Here is a 23,178-nt window from a genome sequence, read left to right as displayed (position 1 = left end):
AAAATGTTTGGTATGCCTGTTCTATATATATATACACACACATATATATACATATATATACACACACACACATATATATATATACACACACCATATGAAAACAGCAACAAATGATACTAAAAGCAATGGAATTTGTGGAACACAAAGTTCACTTTGTTTCATGATCTTATAAAAGACCCATTCAGAGATTTTACTTATATTCTATGCCAGAAAAAAATCCCTTTAGGCTGTAGCTTGTAAACAGTGCTTCAGTGCCCTGGGGTGCTTCGGAATTCCTAGGGTTCTGTGGGATAGTTTAACTTTTTGAGGGAAACACAGTGACATCTGTTGGACCATATTAACAACTACAAATATCAAATTTGGATCTATCAATTTCATAAATAGAAAGGGTGGGTATTTATTTTGGCCTGAGGTACCATTAAAAAATTACTGAGGCACTAGGGCTTCTGGGAACCTTGCCTTTAATTATGGTTTTCCAAACTTGGCTAATGATGAGAAAGAATCATCTGTTAATGCTTGTAAATGTATAGATTCCTGGTTCCTCCTGTTTCAGACCCCCCAAACCAGAATCATCAGGAGAGGAGCCAGTGATCTGTATTTTAAGTAAGTATTTCAATTAATGATTAGACACTTAGAAGAAATACTAATCATAAGAAATGGGTACGTTTTCTCCTTTTAAATAACTACAACTGAGTATACTTTTGATTCTCTTTTTGAATTAAATATCAGGACCCATATCAAATCTGATGCCTATGTTCTCACTTTTAAGTAGAAGCTAAACAATGAATACACATAGACATATAGAGTGGAATCATAGACATTGGTGACTTCAAAAGGTGAAAGGGTGGGAGAAGGGTGAGGGATGAAATACTACCTGTTGGGTACGGTGTACACTATTTGGGTGATGGGTACATTAAATGCCCAGACTTCACCACTACACGATATATCCATGTAACACAACTGCACTTATACCCCCTGAGTCTATGAAAATAAAAATTGAAAATCAGATGCATGTGGCATTCTTCTTCTCTTCCATAGCCTGATTTTTTATGATATACATAAGTTAAGCATGCACATACTGAAATAGTGTCTTTCCTTACCTTTGTCACAGCATGTGTATGTGTGTGTATGTGTATAGATAATATAGATGTATATATTTAGGATACCTCACTTTAGTTGTTTCCATGCATATTTATGATGAGAATAATAGAGAATTTATTAGAGAATTATTGAGAGGGATATAAACTTTGATTCCCCTGTATCACTTTATTAGCATCCTTGCTAAACACATGGCCTTCCTCTTTTAGTTCTTGTTTTGGTTGACGGCAATTTATTCAGTAGTCCCAAGTGGAAATTTCAGGGCCATTTAAAAAATTCTCCTATATCCCACTTATGATTAGCTATCAAGCTCCCTTTAGTTCATGTTTTTCCGTTCCTATTTCCGCTACTTGCATCTGGTTTTTGTGACCTCTCACCTATACTAATTTACCTCCTAACTGATTTGTCAGCTAAAAAGCAGTGGAGCAGGAGTTTGTTTCCTGTGTCTGGCTCCAAGTCTCTTCTCTTAACAACTGTATTCTAGGGAGTTACATTTAGGTTAATTCATTTTGATCCATGGCAGCATAGAGCCAGGGTACAATTTTTGACAAAACTTTAAAAAGAGGATGTCAGAAGGGAAATACAACCCAAAATTCACTTGAAAAGGGTCCTAGATAAGAGTTTTCAGAGTCCACAAGTCTAAACCCTCCTCCTGAACTTCTTTTATGGACAGCTTCAAGGCCTAGCTCCACCCAGTTCCAAGTCACAGGACAATTTGCCCCTTCCTCTGGAAAAGTCTTCACATGCCTCTCCATACCTGAGTGCAGGTCCAGCTGCCAAGAAGCCCTGTGGTAAAAAGGCATCATGCCACACTACAAGAGGCAGATCCAAAGTTAAGAAATAGGGACCTAGAAAGTGAGTCTTGTGTATTGTGGCATGATGCCTTTTTACCACTGGGCCTCAGAAGTCAAAGCATAAGAAGTGAGATGTAAAAGGAAAGCAGCTTTTTTTCAAATGCTGACAGATGGAAGAATGGCTGGGCTCAGGCCTCAAAGGAACCATCTCTAGCTTTAGGCTGGGGAAAGGAGTTTCAAAAGGGGAACTTGGAATGGAGGCATGTGGGAGTGGTGCTGGGTACAAGGTCTATGTGTCTTGTTCTGGTGGCTGTCTTGAGTCATGGTCTACCTGGAGTGCAGGTTGGCATCAGAGTCTCAACAATGGCCAGGCTGTAGATTAACCACCTTGAGGTGATCTCTGGAATTTCACAACTGGGTCTTTGTGTCTAGTTTGTTTTAAGATTAGGCCCTGGGGCTGGTGCTGGTGGCTCACGCCTGTAATCCCAGCACTTTGGGAGGCCAAGGCGGACAGATCATTTGAGGTCAGGAGTTCGAGACTAGCCTGGCCAACATGGTGAAACCCCGCCTCTAATAAAAATACAAAAATTGGCCGGGCGCAGTGGCTCAAGCCTGTAATCCCAGCACTTTGGGAGGCCGAGACGGGTGGATCACGAGGTCAGGAGATCGAGACCATCCTGGCTAACACGGTGAAACCTCGTCTCTACTAAAAATACAAAAATTAGCCGGGTGAGGTGGCGGGCGCCTGTAGTCCAAGCTACTCGGGAGGCTGAGGCAGGAGAATGGCATAAACCCGGGAGGCGGAGCTTGCAGTGAGCTGAGATCCGGCCACTGCACTCCAGCCAGGGCGACAGAGGGAGACTCTGCCTCAAAAAAAAAAAAAAAAAAATACAAAAATTAGCCAGGTGAGGTGGGCACCTACAATTCCAGCTACTCAAGAGGCTCAGGCAGCAGAATCCCTTGAACTCTGGAGGTGGAGGCTGCAGTGAGTTGAGACCATGCCACTGCACTCCAGCCTGGGCAACAGAGTGAGACTGTCTCAAAACAAACAACAACAAAAAACTTTAGCCCCTGCAACTTCTAAGTAAGCACATAGTTAGATAAGTGTCTGGTGGGAAGGGCCCAGAGACAGAGTTTTAAAGTATGTTTTAAGGCTAAAAGCAAGAAAGGAAAAAAGTTTCAATATGCATTTTGAAGCTGAACAACTTGGTTACACTGGGATGATTGACAGATCATCCAGTCCAACAGGGCCTCAATAGGGGCCACATCAGAACAAATGAGTCCTAATTCTTTCCAGCTTTAACTAGTATTGTATGTTATATTTTATTTCTACAATCCAGATCTGTGCACACTTTTGTACATTTCTGTCTTCTTCCACGAACATTTTAATCCTCTCTGTCACAAGTTTCCATGGCCTCTTGTTGGAGTACTTCAAGGCTCCTTAGGTCTTTATACTTTTTCCTTACGTAATTTCATCCAATACCAGGGATTTAAACAATCTATATTCTACCAAATTTTTCTCAACATAGACATCTTTCTTGAACTGTACAAATGAATGGCAGGTAAGCATCTCAGCCCCTAAACCTGTTCTTTTCACTCAATATTTATCTTACTCATTAGAACCCAATATATGTACATCCTCATACATCACACATGACCCCTCAGCAAGTCCTGTTGACACATATATTCAAACCTGACCACTTCTTACCACCACCACTGCTCTGTCTCTGCTGCCCATCAGATTCCAGAGCCTCTCATGTAGTCTCTGTGTTTCTGAGGGTAAGCTCTTTCTGAGGCTTCAATATCACCTCCTCAGAGAGGCCTTCCCTGAACACCTTATTTAAGGTATCTGCCTTGAACCCTCCTTTCCACCAGAACTCTCTATTCCTTACTCTGCTTTTGTTTTTCTTCTTTGCACTTGTTACTACCTGACATGATTCATATCTGTCTATTGTGTTGCTTCTATAACCGTCCCCCCTCTTATTTCCTATTGTAAGTTCCAGGAAGCAAGGATAATGTCAATTTTGTGTGCTACCTTATCCCCCATATTTACAGTAATGTGTGTGTGTGGCACACAATAAGAATTCAGTGGATTTATTGAATGAATGCTTATTATCCTGAGAATAACTACTCAAACAAGAATCAGACCTCCACAAAAAAAGCATAGTTTTTTTTTGTTTGTTTGTTTTTGTTTGTTTGTTTTGTTTTCTGAGATGGAATTTCACTCTTGTTGCCCAGGTTGGAGTGCAATGGCACAATCTTGGCTCACTGGAACCTCTGCCTCCTGGGTTCAAGTGATTCTCCTGCCTCAGCCTCCTGAGTGGCCAGGATTATATGTGTGTGCCACCATGCTCAGCTAATTTTTGTGTTTTTAGTAGAGATGGGGTTTCACCATGTTGGCCAGGCTGATCTCGAACTCCTGACCTCAGGTGATCTGCCCACCTCGGCCTCCCAAAGTGCTGGGATTACAGGCGTGAGCCACCATGTCTGGTCAAAAAATGTGTTAGTTTTGAAGGCAAATGTTCATACAGAGAAAATACAAATGACATATACCTATTTATTCTTAAATAGGCATGAATCCTGGAGAAACCACTTTTTTGAATGCAATAGTACACAATAGAATGCCTAGCTTTTCAATGTAAAATATCTGCATTAACAGTTACGTCATTATTAGTAAAACCAATAGTCGGGTACTTGTTATGTTTTTATACCTAATGGTCCCATTCAAGGGGTTTCCTAGGCCGAGTGTGGTTGCTCACACCTGTAATCCCAGCACTTTGGGAGGCCAAGGCAGGCGGATGACCTGAGGTCAAGAGTTCAAGACCAGCCTGGCCAATATGGTGTAACCTCTTCTCTACCAAAAATACAAAAAACAATTAGCTGGGCGTGGTAGCACGAGCCTGTAGTCCCAGCTACTCAGGGAGGCTGAGGCAGGAGAATCACTTCAACCCACGAGGTGGGGTTTGAATGAACTGAGATCGTACCACTGCATTCCAGCCTGGGTGATAAAGGGAGACTCTATCTCAAAAAAAAAAAAAAAAAATTAATAAAGGGGGGTGGTTTCTAAATCCTAAGAGCAGGAAGCCCCAAGGGAATATTCAGACTTGTACAACTTCTAAGGCAGAAACTAATTATAATTTTGAGAAAAATAACTTTTCTCTACCTTCAAACCATCAATGTTTAACTCACATTTCAGCCAGATTTTTTCTGTTGTAAGCATTTCTGGTTTAAACTTTTTTTGTTTGTTTGTTTTTATCCAATATTTGTTTGTTTTATTACTGTTGGTTATCCTGTGGTGGGGTGAAGGCACAAATATCAGAGTGCATATGATTAGCACCATCACACTATTCCCCTTTAACAAGAAGTGAAAAAAATCATTTTATCACCATGAGTTGGGAATGGGCAGAAATTTCCTTTTAATTTCATAAAATGTATTCCTTATACATTTATCTGTCTAGATAAAGCAAAATAACTGTTACTACCAAGGGTTCATATGTGCCTGATATATAACAATCACTGTTCAAATGATTGTTTAGAACAACCATATATAATTGCAAGTGCTCCCTCCTTGTGAAAAACAGAATAAAACTGGGCGTGGTGGCTCACGCCTGTAATCCCAGCTACTTGGGAGATTGAGGCAGGAGAATCACTTGAACCTGGGAAGCAGAGGTTGCAGTGAGCCGAGATTGTGCCACTGCACTCCAGCCTGGGCAACAAGAGAGAAAATCCATCTCAAAAAAAAAAAGAAAAAAACAAAGAAATTAGACAACTAATTTCAAATTATCTAATATAAACCATCTGCATAGTTAATGAGAGAAATTTAGTTTTTGCTCAAAAGAGAATTTGTATCATAGCACTTTGGGATGTTTTAATTAAGACAAAATATTTTAATATCTAATGAAATGATACAGAGTAGAAATATTGCATCAAATACCAACCACCCCAAATTTTTTAAAGGATTCCTAACAATTTTAGATATCTTTAAATGAACTCTGTGGATATATACAAAACAAATAAACAACATATTAGTTCTTTTTGCAAGGGACTACCCACTGAGTAATTTCGTTAAGACAACTTAGAAAGATCATGGCCTAAGATTCTAGGGAAAATAATGGGAAGAGAAAGTTTTATTACATTTCTCTTAAACCTATTTTATTTATTAATTCACTTATTTAAAGACAAATTCCACAAACATGTTATAAAGCAGTGGGCTAGTACTGGAACATACACTTAGAAAACTGTAACTTGGCAAGGCGTGATGGCTCATGCCTGTAATCCCAGCACTTTGGGAGGCTGAGGTGGGCGGATCATGAGGTCAAGAGATTGAGACCATCCTGGCCAACATGGTGAAACCCCGTATCTACTAAAAATACAAAAATTAGCTGGGGATGGTGATGTGTGCCTGTGGTCTCAGCTACTCAGGAGGCTGAGGCAGGAGAATTGTTTGAACCCGGGAGGCTGAGGTCGCAGTGAGCCAAAATTGCGCCACTGCACTCCAGCCTAGCCACAGAGTGAGACTCCATCTCAAAAAAAAAAAAAAAAAAGAAAACTATAACTCGACCTTTGTCATATTGAGTTTGTGTGTGTGTGTGTGTGTGTGCGCATGCGTGCGTGATCGTTTGTACCTAATGGAAGTGGAGGAGTTGACCAGGTGAAGCAGGTGATAATGTGGAAGACAAAGGATAAATCAAGTAATTTTAATATAATTTACTAATCCTAAGGAAGAAATAACCGATTTATGACGGTCAATAATAAACTACTTTTTCATTACTTCATAATTAGCATTTGAGGGGCATTTTAAAATTATGAAATGATTATATAATTGGGTCATTTTAAAGTTATAAGTCAGGTAGAATTTTTGTTTCCATTCTGAGTCCTCAGGTACTGATGAAAAACAGCACGCTTAACTAGAAACTTTTTTCTTGACAGATGATGAGGAAAGATTAAGAAAAAAATTAAAGTATGTCATATGTATTTGAATATCAACGTATCTATCACTCTATAAGTAATATATTTTGGTTGCCTATGGAGAACAAGACAAAACTTAAGTGAGCTTTCCATTGTGGTTCAAAAGTCTAATATACAAAGTCTAATCCAATATACCATTACTACAAAGAGTCTTCTAAACCTTAATTTATTTTAAATTTCTACTTGCTATTGTATTTTATGTTTCAGTGTACATTAAGGAAACATTTTATCACAATTGGGATATATATTGAATACCTCAATGCTACCATATGTACAATAGTTATTTTACTTTGATGTTCAAGTTGCTGGACATAGGCAAATCCAAATTATTTTTTATGGCTAAAAATATAAGTCATGGTTCTTGAAATGACTAGCGTGTCAAAATGTCATGTGTACAAAATGTCATGGTGATATGGTTTGGCTCTGTGTCTCCACCCAAATCTCATGTCAAATTGTAATCTTCAGTGTTCAGGGAGGGACCTTGTGGGAGGTGATTGGATCATGGAAGTAGTTTCTAATGGTTTAGCACCATCCCCTTAGTGGTGTTTCATGATAGAGTTCTCACGAGACCTGGTTGTTTGAAAGTGTATAGTACCTCCCCCTTCGTTCTGTCACCATGTGAAGATATGTTTGCTTCCTCTTCGCCTTCTGCCATGATTGTAAGTTTCCTGAGGCCTCCCAGCCATGTTTCCTGTACAGCCTTGGGAACCATGAGCCAATTAAGCCTCTTTTCTTTATAAATTAACCAGTCTCAGGTAGTTCTTTATAGCAATGTGAAAATGGACTCATACACACAGTTAATTCTAAAATGAGATGTTAATAGTAAGTGGATAGAAAATGATTCATGAGCCGGGAGCGGTGGCTCAAGCCTGTAATCCCAGCACTTTGGGAGGCCGAGACGGGTGGATCACGAGGTCAGGAGATCGAGACCATCCTGGCTAACACGGTGAAACCCCGTCTCTACTAGAAAATACAAAAAACTAGCCAGGCGAGTTGGCGAGCGCCTGTAGTCCCAGCTACTCGGGAGGCTGAGGCAGGAGAATGGCATAAACCCGGGAGGCAGAGCTTGCAGTGAGCTGAGATCCGGCCACTGCACTCCAGCCTGGGCGACAGAGCGAGACTCCGTCTCAAAAAAAAAAAAAAAAAAAAAAGAAAATGATTCATGAATAAACCTGTCTTCAACAAACTTAGTCAAATCAGGATAGCAATAATCCAGTGTAGAAAAGGATAAGAGCTATAGCAAGGGTATACACTGAAAAAAATCAAAATAATTTCATTCCAAAGCATGGCTCCCTAGTATAATGAGATAGTTAAATTAAAAACTATTAGAGATCAACAAGTACTGGAAGAGATTTTCCCCTTATCCACGTAAGGGCTCACCAAAGAGAATAATGTTCTTGTTCCTTCCTTGTTATACTATTCCTTATAGGAAAGAAGACTAAAAATGTAATCACACTTGAACAGACCCTTTTTTAAGATAATAACTGTCTCCAAGGATCATTGAATTCCTAAGAGAACTGTTGACAAGCGAATTTCTGTTCCCCAATCTAATCATTCTCTCTAGTAATTATATTGCCTCTCAATAGAATTCGTCTTCTCCTACCTCCCATAAGCTGTTTTGCCAGCATCCAAGACTCCATTCTTTCTATAATCTCAAGATGGTATATAACTTCTGTACCTCATTGGGAAGTTGGGTCTTCATTCTGAAGGCCAAGAAGCTTGGTCTCCACAACCTAAAGTCCTGTGGAAATGTTTGAATAAAGTTGTAGAAGGAGAGAATCAGGATGTGTTCAAGGAAATAGCAAGTAATTTATATGTTAATTAGAACATAGGGTTGTATGACATGAGACAAAGACAAGGAAAAAGGTGGACCCTGATAATGAGTGACTTGAATATATTGGTTAGGAACTTTGACTTCTTTTGAAACCACCTTTGCAAAAATTATGACAGTGAAAGTAGTCTGTCTTAGAAAAAATTATGACAGTGAGAAAAATCTGGCATATCTGACTTCATCTTGCTTCTGACCTCACAAGCTGTCCTTGTTCATTGCTGGGTGTAGGCCAAGCTAACTATGGGAGAAATTTAGTTTATATTTAACTTTAAAACAAATATGATAATAGCCTCATCCTGAAATTAACTCACTCCTTGCCCAGGGACCAAAACTGCCTTTGTACAACCAATGAATTCACCACAAGGTTAGAACTGTGGTTCAGGAGACATGTAGCCAGTGGTCATAAGATTTTTAACCTCTCCAGTTGCTCCTATAGATAATATCGCTATTGTAAAATCTAAGATTGATGTGTTAAAGCAAACCAAATATGGCCTGAGGAGGACTCCAAACTTCTATATTTGAGTCCTTGTGGATGAACTGCAACCTAACCCTAACTTAATAGGTAGACAAGATTTAAACTTAACTTAGGAGTATGCACCAGTAACAACAGCTGAGTCTTGGCCACTCCCAGCAGCCATATTTCAACCAGTCACGTACTGCTGAGTGTTTAAACCGTGTTCAAATAAGGCAAACGCTGAGCTGTAACCAATCCAGTTGTTTCTATACCTCACTTTTGAGTTCTGTATGTCACTTCCATCACTTTCTTTTTTTGTCTATAAGTTTGTTCTGACCACGAGGCATCCCTGGAGTCTCTCTGAATCTGCTATAATTCTGGGGACTGCCCAATTCACAAATCATTCATTGCTCAAACTCCTTTAAATTTAATTTGACTGAAGTTTTTCTTTTAACAGATGTTTGAGCTGTCTTTCAGACTTTACATTCTGATGGACCAGCTGGCACCACTCCGATTGGTAGCCCATACAAAGAAACTGGTTCACCTATTCTTGTGACCCCCACCCAGGAACTGACTCAACACAAGAAGACAACTTTGACCCCTGTGATTTCATCCCCAACCCAACCAGTCAATATTCTGCATTCCCTAGCCCTCTGCCTGCCAAACTATACTTGAAAAACCCTAGCCTCCAAATTCGGGGAGATGGATTTGAGAAACCTCTCCCATCCTTCTGCCTGACTGGCCCTGCAATTATGAAGCTGTTTCTCTATTTCAACTCTTGCTGTTCTCCGTGTTGGGTTTTTCTGGGCAGTGGACAGGAACAACCTGTCGGGCAATTACACTTTCATTGATGACTCTTTAATGTTACTGCCCTATATCCAGCCAGTCACGAAATCCACATAAAACACTTAGCAGTTTGCCTGGAACAGAGCAGAAACTTCTTAAAAGTAGTTAGTAATGTTTTATGTCTTGACCTGGTTAGTGGTTACATGGACATGCTCATTTTGTTCTAGTTCATCAAGCTGTACACTTATGGTATAAGCACTTTTCTGTATACATTTTATGCTTTAAAAATAAGATTTTAAAAAAGTTTAAGATACTGCTAAGGAATGATAGTGGATTAGGGCTGACCTAACCTTTGAATGCAGTAGTCTCTTGCCATAAATTATTATGCAGAAGGTCACTGATTACCTCCCAGAGAGTACCAAAACAAAAACAAAAACAGAAAACCTATTCAATTAAGAGTTAATGAAACAATGAGTCTAACTATTACTAAAGTAATAATATTTAACTTTTGGTGTTAAAAAAATCATCACTATAAATTCTTCTCTTCCCCAAGAAAGAGAAATTAATGCTTCAGCAAGATGCACAATGTTTATACTATAGACTTGTAGACTCCTAAAATATCTCCATATCTCCCTGAGGTTGTAATATCCCAATTTGTAAGCCTTTGATTGCTGTTTCTTGGCTTGTTTTCTAACCTAATCTGGATAACTCCCTTTTCCCACTCCTCCATGCTCATTTCTGTTGTGCTCTATCTTCATGGGAAAACCGGTTTCTCCAAGCATTCCATACTAATTCATATCTTTATACCTTTTCATATGATGTTCATAATGTTCCATATCCACTCCCTCTGCAGCCCTGCAGTGAACCTTATCCATCTGGAGATTTTTTCTTTTTTTCAATGTTGAAAATGAACTTTAAAGGGCTAAGAAACATGATCCTGTATATATCTCACTACTTCTTTTTTTTTTTTTTTTAATTATACTTTAAGTTCTAGGGTACACATGCACAACATGCAGGTTTGTTTCAAAGGTATACATGTGCCACGTTGGTTTGCTGCACCCAGTAACTCGTCATTTACATTAGGTATATCTCCTGATGCGATCCCTCCCCCTGTCTCCCACCCCACAACAGGCTCTGGGTTGTGATGTTCCCTGTGCTGTGCCCAAGTGTTCTCACTGTTCACTTCCCACCTATGAGTGAGAACATGCAGTGTTTGGTTTTCTGTCCTTGTGACAGTTTGCTGAGAATGATGGTTTCCAGCTGAATCCATGTCCCTGCAAAGGACATGAACTCATCCTTTTTTATGACTGCATAGTATCTCATGGTATTTATGTGCCACATTTTCTTAATCCGGTCTATCATTGATGGACATTTGGGTTGGTGTCAAGTCTTTGCTATTGTGAATAGTGCCGCAATAAACATATGTGTGCATGTGTCTTTATAGTAGCATCATTTATAATCCTTTGGGTATATACCCAGTAATGGGATCACTGGGTCAAATGGTATTTCTATTTCTATATCCTTGAGGAATCACCACACTGTCTTCCACGATGGTTGAACTAGTTTAATCTCCCACCAACAGTGTAAAAGTGTTCCTATTTCTCCACATCCTCTCCAGCATCTGTTGTTTCCTGACTTTTTAATGATCATCATTCTAACTGGTGTGAGATGGTATCTCATTGTGGTTTTAATGTGCATTTCTCTGATGACCAGTGATGATGAGCATTTTTTCATGTCTGTTGGCTACATAAATGTCTTCTTTTGAGAAGTGTCTGTTCATATCCTTTGCACAGTTTTTTGATGGGGTTGTTTGTTTCTTGTAAATTTGTTTAAGTTCTTTGTAGATTCTGGATATTAGTCATTTGTCAGATGGGTAGATTCCAAAAATTTTCTCCCATTCTGTAGGTTGCCCATTCACTCTTTTTCTTTTGCTGTTTCTTTTGCTGTACAGAAGCTCTTTAGTTTAATTAGATCCCATTTGTCAATTTTGGCTTTTGTTGCCATTGCTTTTGGTGTTTTAGACATGAAGTCCTTGCCCATGCCTATGTCCTGAATGGTTTTGCCTAGGTTTTCTTCTAAGGTTTTTATGGTTTTAGGTCTAACATTTAAGTCTTTAATCAATCTTGAATTAATTTTTGTATAAGTGTAAGGAAGGGATCCAGTTTCAGCATTGTACTTATGGCTAGCCAGTTTTCCCAGCACCAATTATTAAATAGGGAATCCTTCCCCATTTCTTGTTTTTGTCAGGCTTGTCAAAGATCAGATGGTTGTAGATGTGTGGTGCTATTTCTGAGGCCTCTGTTCTGTTCCATTGGTCTATATATCTGTTTTGGTACCAGTACCATGCTGTTTTGGTTACTGTAGGCTTGTAGTATAGTTTGAAGTCAGGTAGCATGATGCCTCCAGCTTTGTTCTTTTGGCTTAGGATTGTCTTGGCAATGCGGGCTCTTTTTTATTTCCATATGAACTTTAAAGTAGTTTTTTCCAATTCTGTGAAGAAAGTCATTGGTAGTTTGATGCGGATGGCATTGAATCTATAAATTACCTTGCACAGTATGGCCATTTTCACAATATTGATTCTTTCTATCCATGAGCATGGAATGTTTTTCCATTTGTTTGTCCTCTTCTTTTAGTTCATTGAGCAGTGGCTTGTAGTTTTCATTGAAGAGGTCCTTCACATTCCTTGTAAGTTGTATTCCTAGGCATTTTATTCTCTTTGTAGGAATTGTGAATGGGAGTTCACTCATGATTTGGCTCTCTGTTTGTCTGTTATTGGTGTATAAGAATGCTTGTGATTTTAGCACATTGATTTTGTATCCTGAGACTTTGCTGAAGTTGCTTATCAGCTTAAGGAGATTTTGGGCTGAGACGATGGGGTTTTCTAAATATACAAGCATGTCATCTGCAAACAGGGACAATTTTGACTTCCTCTTTTTCTTTCTTTCTCTTGCCTGATTTCCCTGGCCAGAACTTCCAACACTATGTTGAATAGGAGTGGTGAGAGAGGACATCCCTGTGTTGTGCCGGTTTTCAAAGGGAATGCTTCAAGTTATTCAGTATGACATTGGCTGTGGGTTTGTCATAAATAGCTCTTATTATGTTGAAATATGTTCCATCAGTACCTAGTTTATTGAGAGTTTTTAGCATGAAGGGCTGTTGAATTTTGTCGAAGGCCTTTTCTGCATCTATTGAAATAATCATGTGGTTTTTATCATTGGTTCTGTTTATGTGATGGACTGTGTTTATTGATTTGCATATGTTGATCCAGCCTTGCATCCCAGGGATGAAGCCAGTTTGATCATGGTGGATAAGCTTTTTGATGTGCTGCTGGATTTGGTTTGCCAGTATTTTATTGAGGATTTTTGCATCAATGTTCATCAGGGATATTGGTCTAAAATTCTTTTTTTGTTGTGTCTCTGCCAGGCTTTGGTATCAGGATGATGCTGGCCTCATAAAATTAGTTAGGGAGGATTCCCTCTTTTTCTATTGATTGAAATAGTTTCAGAAGAAATGGTACCAGCTCCTCTTTGTACTTCTGGTAGAATTCAGCTGTGAATCCATCTGGTCCTGGACTTGTTTTAGTTGGCAGGCTATTAATTATTGCCTTAATATCAGAGACTGTCATTGGCCTACTCAGAAATTCAACTTCTTCCTGGTTTAGTCTTGGGAGGGTGTATGTGTCCAGGAATTTATCCATTTCTTCTAGATATTTTAGTTTATTTCTGTAGACGTGCTTATAGTATTCTCTGATGGTAGTTTGTATTTCTGTGGGATCGGTGGTGATATCCCCTTTATCATATTTTATTGCGTCTATTTGATTTTTCCCTCTTTTCTTCTTTATTAGTCCTGCTAGAGGTCTATCAATTTTGTTGATCTTTTCAAACAATCAGCTCCTGGATACATTGATTTTTTGAAGGGTTTTTTGTGTCTCTGTCTCCTTCAGTTCTGCTCTGATCTTAGTTATTTCTTGCCTTCTGCTAGCTTTTGAATGTGTTTGCCCTTCCTTCTCTAGTTCTTTTAATTGTGATGTCAGGGTGTCAATTTTAGATCTTTCCTGCTTTCTCTTGTGGGCATTTAGTGCTATAAATTTCCCTCTACATACTGCTTTAAATGTGTCCCAGAGATTCTGGTACATTGTGTCTTTGTTCTCATTGGTTTCAAAGAGCATCTTTATTTCTGCCTTCATTTCATTATGTACCCAGTAGTCATTCAGGAGCAGGTTGTTCAGTTTCCATGTCGTTGAGCGGTTTTGAGTGTGTTTCCTAATCCTGAGTTCTAATTTGATTGCACTGTAGTCTGAGAAACAGTTTGTTGTGATTCTGTTCTTTTACATTTGCTGAGGAGTGCTTTTCTTCCAACTATGTGTTCAATTTTGGAACAAGTGTGATGTGGTGCTGAGAAGAATGTATATTCTGTTGATTTGGGATGGAGAGTTCTGTAGATGTCTATTAGGTCCGCTTGGTGCAGAGCTGAGTTCAAGTCCTGGATATCCTTGTTAACTGTCTGTCTCGTTGATCTGTCTAATGTTGACAGTGGGGTCTTAAAGTTTCCCATTATTATTGTGTGGGAGTCTAAGTCTCTTTGTAGCTCTCTAAGGACTTGCTTTATGAATCTGGGTGCTCATATATCAGGTGCATGTATATTTAGGATAGTTAACTCTTCTTGTTGAATTGATCCCTTTACCATTATGTAATGGCCTTCTTTGTCTCTTTTGATCTTTGTTGGTGTAAAGTCTGTTTTATCAGAGACTAGGATTGCAACCCCGACTTTTTTTGCTTATTTGTTTTCCATTTGCTTGGAAATAGAAAACATTTATTTTGAGCCTATGTGTGTCTCTGCATGTGAGATGGGTCTCTGAGTACAGCACACTGATGGGTCTTGACTCTTTATCCAATTTGCCAGTCTGTGTTTTTTAATTGGACATTTAGCCCATTTACATTTAAGATTAATATTGTAATGTGTGAATTTGATCCTGTCATTATGATGTTAGCTGGTTATTTTTCCCATTAATGGATGCAGTTTCTTCCTAACATCGGTGGTCTTTACAGTTTGGCATGTTTTTACAGTGGTTGGTACAGGTTGCTCCTTTCCATGTTTAGTGCTTCCTTCAGGAGCTCTTGTAAGGCAGGCTGATGTGACAAAATCTCTCAGCATTTGCTTGTCTATAAAGAATTTTATTTCTCCTTCACTTATGAAGCTTAGTTTGGCTGGATATGAAATTCTGGGTTGAAAAAATTCCTTTTTTTAAGAATGTTGAATATTGACCCCCACTCTCTTCTGGCTTGTAGGGTTTCTGCCAAGAGATCTGCTCATAGTCTGATAGACTTCCCTTTGTGGGTAACCCGACCTTTCTCTCTGGCTGCCCTTAACATTTTTTCCTTCATTTCAGCTTTGGTGAATCTGAAAATTATGTGTCCTGGGGTTGCTTTTCTCAAGGAGTATCTTTGTGGTGTTCTCTGTATTTCCTGAATTTGAATGTTGGCCTGTCTTGCTAGGTTGGGGAAGTTTTCCTGGATAATATCCTGAAGAGTGTTTTCTAACTTGGTTCCATTCTCCCCGTCACTTTCAGGTATACCAATCAAATGTAGATTTGGTCTCTTCATATAGTCCCATATTTCTTGTTCATTTCTTTTTACTCTTTTTTCTCTAAACTTCTCTTCTTGCTTTATTTCATTAATTTGATCTGCAATCACTGATACCCTTTCTTCCACTTGATTGAATCAGCTATTGAAGCTTGTGCATGCACCATATAGTTCTCATGCCATGGTTTTCAGCTCCATCAGGTCATTTCAGGTCTTCTCTACACTGTTTATTCTAGTTAGCCATTTGTCTAATCTTTTTTCAAGGTTTTTAGCTTCCCTGTGATGGGTTTGAACATCCTTCTTTAGCTCAGAGAAGTTTGTTATTACCGGTCTTCTGAAATCTACTTCTGTCAGCTTGTCAAAGTCATTCTCCATCCAGCTTTGTTCCATTGCTGGTGAGGACTGCAGTCTTTTGGAGGAGCAGAGGCTCTCTGGTTTTTAGAATTTTCAGCTTTGCTGCTCTGGTTTCTCCCCATCTTTGTGGTTTTATCTACCTTTCGTCTTTGATGTTGGCGACCTACAGATGGAGTTTTGGTGTGGATTTCCTTTTTGTTGATGTTGATGCTATTCCTTTCTGTTTGGTAGTTTTCCTTCTAATAGTCAGGTCCCTCAGCGGCAGGTCTGTTCAAGTTTGCTGGAGGTCCACTCCAGACCCTGTTTGCCTGGGTATCATCAGCGGTGGCTGCAGAACAGCAAATATTGCAGAACAGCAAATATTGCTGCCTGATCCTTCCTCTGGAATCTTTATCCCAGAGGGACACCCACCTGTATGAGGTGTCAGTTGGCCCCTACTAGGAGGTGTCTCCCAGTTAGGCTACGCGGGGGTCAGGGACCCACTTGAGGAGGCAGTGTGTCTCTTCTCTGAGCTGAAACACCATGCTGGGACAACCACTGCTCTCTTCAGAGCTGTCAGACAGGGATGTTTACGTCTACAGAAGTTTCTGCTGCTTTTTGTTCAGCTATGCCCTGCCCCCAGAGGTGGAGACTACAAAGCAGTAGGCCTTGCTGAGCTGAGGTGGGCTCCGCCCAGTTCTAGCTTCCCTGACTGCTTTGTTTACCTACTCAAGCCTCAGCAATGGTGGACACCTCTCCCCCTGCCATACTGCCGCCTTACAGGTTGATTTCAGACTGCTGCGCTAGCAGTGAGCAAGGCTACATGGGTGTGGGACCTGCCGAGCCAGGCACGGGATATAATCTCCTGGTGTGCCATTTGCTAAGATCATTGGAAAAGCACAGTATTTGGGCAGCAGTGTCCTGTTTTTCCAGGTACTCTCACAGCTTCCCTTGACTAGGAAAGGGAAATCTCCCGATCCCTTGTGCTTCCTGGGTGAGGTGACGCCCTGCCCTGCTTCCGCTCACTCTCTGTGGGTTGCACCCACTGTCCAACCAGTCCCAGTGAGGTGAACCAGGTACCTCAGCTGGAAATGCAGAAATCACCCGTCTTCTGCATCAGTCACAATGGGAGCTGCAGACTGGAGCTATTCCTATTCGGCCATCTTGGAATGGAATCTGGAGATCTTTTTATCATTGAGCATAAAGTTCCAGAAGCTGTACTTGGTGAGGATTCCTTAACTTTCCCAACCAGAATAAATTACTCCTCTATTGTATCACTTCTATTTCATGTACATATATCATATTTATATACCTATATATCATATATGGTATATATTTACCATATATATTTCTCATATATATCATATATATTTCTCATATATAGTATATATATACTTCTACTATAAGAAATGAGTACTCTGACATTCTTTGTTGTCATGTTGAATTCCCCTGCTAGACTGTGATGTAGATTGTCTAGAAAGACTGTCTGGAGCCCAAGAAACATCTGGGTGAAAAAGGAATTTAAAAATCTACCTATTGGATCTTTTCTTCTAGACTATGAAGGTTTTAAGCAAGGTCTCCAGCAGGAAAGAGCCCCAACTGGGAACTTGTATAAAAGAAGGGGGGGCCTGGGCTGGTGACCTGGACTTCTTTGCAGAGCGATGAGAAGAAGGCCTAGTTCTGATATATTCTGTATGTGAATATAGAAAAGTCCCAAAAGTCCCTCCTCACTCGGGCTTTCTAACATGGTGGACTCACTCTGAATGTAGGCTCACTCTTCCTTTGTGTCAGAACTACTGCAGCCACTGCAGAATTTTTATCAAAAGTGCCTTATGACAGTAAGACCTGTTTAGAACAACAATGCTGTGACACAGACTGAAACAATAGTGGCCGAAAAACAGAGGCTGCTGGAAGACTAGTTACATTACTGTGTACTTTTATCACCCCAAAGCATTTGGAAGTAGGATTGGCTTTTAAAATTAAGTTCTCATGGTTTTGGGATCATTCAGTGAAGGAGGAGAGGCCTCAAGGAAAAAACATTGGTCTTCTGAGAATGCAATATTTTACGCTGAGGCAGTTTATTTTGAAAAATTGAGTTGTGACCTTCCCAAACCCTTAGCTCATGAGGTGGATCATACCAGTCACAGAATGAATAGTCACCAAAGATATTTTTTCACTTGAAGACTGCCAAGCCCAGATCTATGCTGTAGGAAAATTGCTCTGGCAAAAAAAAAAAAAAAAAAAAAAAAAAAAAAAAATGTGTAGGAGTGGGTAAGAATAAAGAGAATAGGACTAGTTAGAAGGCTTAGTATGATTTCTGGTTAGAGATAATGGAAGTGCTAAATGATGATAATCCAGAGGAAATGAATTGAAGGGAAAATAGGAGTTTCATAATTTGGAGAGAAGATTGACAGGTCCTAGACATTTATGAGATATATGGGGTAAGGGAGGAGTCCTAAGGTTCTTAGGTGTTTAGTCAGAGTAACAACACAAAAGAAATCACAAAAGGGAAGAATCAGTGTGGTAGAGAATATGTGATTCTAGAGTAGTATATAGGTTTGAAGTAGTAGAGATATAGATGTACACATATAGACTAGTTCAACACAGTGGTTTTCATAACTGGCTTTCATTAGAATTGCCTCGTGAGGTTATCTTTCCTTAAATGCAGCTGTTTCTGCTAAAGCTGGAATTTTTATATTACAAGATAGATATACCAATAGATATATCATGATTGATTATGTAGATAATAGATTTTGATTTACTCACATTCTACAAACTGCTATTGAACATAATGCTATTATGAGCAGAAAGCAGTAGGGAGACAATGATTGAAAGCTAGCAGCACATATTAAAATAAAAGCTGTTTCTTGGGCAACATAGCTGTTTTGTGCCTCCTATGTTAATGATTTATAAAAGTGGTAAATTTTATATAATAACTTCAGCACCAATGAGCATTCTGGTTGGGTAGAGAAGGGACAATAGTAAGGAAACTTAATGAAATCAAATCTGGATTTGCTTGATTTTGTATCTATTTTATAGCCATACTTAAACAAAAATAAGTACAGGAAAAATTATCTCTCTATGTGACTGTATTCTGATGAAAAATAAAAAGGAGAGTTAGGAGCTATAAATTATATAAATTATCAGTCACATAGAGAGATAATTTTTCCTGTACTTATTTTTGTTTCACACTGTGAAAAGTAGAAGTTTCTGAAGGCTACAACTCTTATGTGATGGTCAAAAGATTTTACAATTTTCCTACTCAGATCTACTTAATCAGATTATCTCAAGGTAAGGTCTTTAGAAACTAATAGAACAAGAAGTATCTGGAAATCACTGAATGAAGCTGTCAGAAGTCGGTGCAGGATAAATTTCAAGTCACTGATAAGATGGAAGGTAGGTGATAATACTAAAGAAGACAGAAAACAAAACCTTGGAGAAAAGCCTATATTTTCAGGTTCATAGAATTTTTAAAACCCAGATTGCTGTGTACAATTCTTTAATTGTTGGGAGGGAGTCAGAAGAGATGGTGCCAGGTACAGGTGTGTTTACTCTGGCAGGGGAGACTGCTTCCCTACTATGCTTACAATCCAGGCCAGTGTGAATTCATATTGTGATCTTTGTCTACAGAACTAAAAGAGGGCTTGGACAGAGGTGGAGGAAGAAGGAGTTGCAACTGCTCAGCTCTATTGACAGCAGGACTGTATGTAGGTCTTACTTTCACTGGTAGTGAATGTAGGTCATCCCTGGCACAGAAGGTTGTGTTGCGAAAAGCAAAACAAGCTGTCAGGGAAGATTCAAGATAGGAGTAGTAAGTGCGCCCTCTTTAGGTTGTGCAGGATCAAAGGAAGAATCCTGGCAATTGATAAGCATTTAGAAAGGATTTATAGAATGAATAAATGAGCAAATTAAGTGTGCCTTAGAATCTTTGTGCCTCATTTTTCTCACTGGGTTGTTTTGGGGAGAAGGAATGAAGTTGCTCTAGCTATAATACGAATAATTGTTAGGCAAAATAGTACTTTATTGATATATGATTACTTTTACTTTTTAGGTTTCTGAAGATCACAGAACTTAACTAAAACAACATTTTTGTCATAAGCAATTAAGATTTAAGCATTACTCTAGACTTAGAGAATTCTTTTTGGTGTAAAGCAGGTAAACTGTGTAAAGATGCAGCATAATTTCTGATCTAGTGAAGAGAAAAATTGCTGGCTATCTGCAAGTAATTTAATGACTAAACTGAGATCTAAATTTGATATTTGAAAAAAAAATTTTGAATTTCTCTAAAAACCAACATATGTTAAATGAATGCAAGGCAGTTAGTTTACAGGGTTATTTTAAAATAAGTAGTTTTTCACATTTATCAATTATCCTCAAAATTGTCCTCTAGGGAAAGCAAGATCTGTGTGATTTATCCTTATTTTATAAATGAGGAAACTGAGGCTTAGTTAGGTTCAGAGATTTACTTGCTGAAGATTACTAAACTAGTAATTTTGGATCTGCAACTTGGCTTACTTCAGGTAAAAGCTCTGTCCTGATTACACACTGACTTGCTTTGGGATGTGGAATGCAGGTAACTCATCATGAGTCAAGGAAGGAAGAAGGTTCTTTCAGAAAGTTTCAACTATGACAGACAAAGGCAAAAAAATATATATATATATAGAAGGTTAACATGTTCTTGTTTTGAAAGTGCATTTCCTTTTTATAGCACAATTATCCCTTAGTATGCTTCATTTATCATAAAGATATAATGTTAAAGGATTAGTAACTAACAGTCTGGAATCTATTGAGAATTGGCAGCAAATTTATGACATACTCAATCCAGAAGAATTTTACGGTTTTAAGGCATCCAGATGTAGTTTCAGAATTAGGGAATGAAATAAAGTCTAAAGTTTAACACTCACAAGAGAAATAACTGATGTTGGGGACTGTCATGCTATCTTCTATTTAAAGGTAACTGCCTCGTAGTAGAAAATGTGATTATCTTTTTTTTTTTTTTTTTTTTTTTTTTTGAGACAGAATTGGTTCTGTGGCCCAGGCTGGAGTGCAGTGGCACAATCTCAGCTCACTGCAACCTCCGCCTCCTGGGTTCAAGCAATTGTTTTGTCTCAGCCTCCTGAGTAGCTGGGACTACAGGCGCGCACTGCCACGCCTGGCTAATTTTTTTTTGTATTTTAGTAGAGACAGAGTTTCACCGTGTTGCCCAGGCTGGTCTCGAACTCCTGAGCTTAGACAATCTGCCCGCCTCAGCCTCCCGAAGTGCTAGGATTACAGGCGTGAGCCAACATGGCTGGCCAAACATTGGATTATCTTAATGCCTCATGTGATCACCAAATATTAAACCTATATGAGTCTTTGTATTTTCTTTAGAACAGCAACTCTCTATGACATAAATTGAAAGTGTGCTTGGTGGCTCATTTAAATTCAGAGTCAATGTGATTCTTCAGAAACTTTAAAGATTAAGTGAGCTTTAGAGACTGATAAATCACTTCTGTTGTAAATCATATCTTAAGACATTAGATAGAAAGGTTGTAGAAAGCCAGATTCTCAAACATTTCAGTAATTCTGCAATTAAACTTTTCTCTAAGATGTCCTGGTACTAAGTACAATAAGACGAGGGCATGTTTTAGGAAATATCTGAAATATTAGAAAGTTATGTGTGTAATTTTTGTGTTGAATGATTACAAAGATAAGTAGTGTTTAATTTAAAATCCTGCTATATAGACAATAGTTTATGTTCTAGACTAAAAAACAGAAATTAATCCTACTATTTTTGTCTCATACTGGAAATAAACTTATTTTATTCTAAAGCAGAGGTATAGGGAAAGTACAAATGATCCACCAAAAGATCTTGGGATGACTACAGATCTGTGTGTTTGTGTGTGTGTATCAAAATCTGACCATAATAATGGTTGCTAAACTATTAGTATCAGAAGACCAGTTTGAAATGTATTTTAAATCTAAGAGAAAAATTATAATTAATTCTTAGTTTTATTTATTTGCATATACAAGTGGTAAACATCTGGAAAAGATTAAGAATTTTGTATATTTTATTAAAAATGGAAATTATAAATGATGAGCATGGTTAATATTTTCTGCTTTGGCCGGGCGCGGTGGCTCAAGCCTGTAATCCCAGCACTTTGGGAGGCCGAGACGGGCGGATCATGAGGTCAGGAGATCGAGACCATCCTGGCTAACACTGTGAAACCCCGTCTCTACTAAAAAAAAAAAATACAAAAAACTAGCCGGGCGAGGTGGCGGGTGCCTGTAGTCCCAGCTACTCGGGAGGCTGAGGCAGGAGAATGGCGGGAACCCGGGAGGCGGAGCTTGCAGTGAGCTGAGATCCGGCCACTGCACCCCAGCTTGGGTGACAGAGCGAGACTCCGTCTCAAAAAAAAAAAAAAAAAAAAAAAAATTTTCTGCTTTCTGTTACTAAATAGACTTCCCATTTATTAAGAGGTTATAGGAGCACATTGAATTAATTCATAACACAGGAATGAAAGACAGGCTACAATTGGATCTTTTGAACTTCATATACAACTTGTAATCTTACAAAATCACATTATATGTAATAAAGCAAAATTCCTATTTAAATAAATGATTTTTTTTTTAAGAGATGGAATCTTGTCATATTCCCCAGGCTAGTCTTGAACTCCTAGCCTCAAGAAATCCTTCATTTTGGCCTCCCAAAGTGCTGAAATTACAAGCATGAAGCCACTGCACCTGGCTGGAGAAATGGATATTAAAATCGGGCTTTAAAAAATCAATTATTGTGGTGTCTCACACCTGTAATCCTAGCATTTTGGGAGACCAGGTGGGTGGATCACTTGAGATCAGAAGTTCGAAACCAACCTGACCAACATGGTGAAACTCTGTCTCTACAAAAAATACAAAAAAGTTATCCGGGTGTGGTGAAGGGTGCCTGTAATCTCAGCTACTCGGGAGGCTGAAGCAGGAGAATTGCTTGAACCCAGCAGGAGGAGGTTGCAGTGAGCCAAGATTATGCCACTGCACTCCAGCCTGGATGACACAGCAAGACTCCATCTCAAAAAAAAAAAAAAAAAAAAAAATTCAATGATCATTTAATATTTTGGATTCTAAACTATAATTTCTAAACAGTTAAAAAATTTTCTTTGTTTAGATTTTACTCAGATATTAAGGAGTATTATTAAATATATAAATTCAAACTTTTTATGAATTCCAAGAAAATAAAATTATTTTGATGGCTAAAAAAGTGTATGCAAAGCCAATGGAAAAATAAAATGGTACAGCCACTTTGGAAAATTTTCTGATGGTTCCTCAAAAGGTTAAACATAGATTTGCCATATAAAC

Source organism: Trachypithecus francoisi, unplaced genomic scaffold (assembly GCF_009764315.1).
Source record: "Trachypithecus francoisi isolate TF-2019V2 unplaced genomic scaffold, Tfra_2.0 Lachesis_group4, whole genome shotgun sequence".
NCBI lineage: Eukaryota > Metazoa > Chordata > Mammalia > Primates > Cercopithecidae > Trachypithecus > Trachypithecus francoisi.
The sequence above is the reverse complement of the archived record's forward strand: the minus strand, read 5'-3'. Positions refer to the sequence as shown.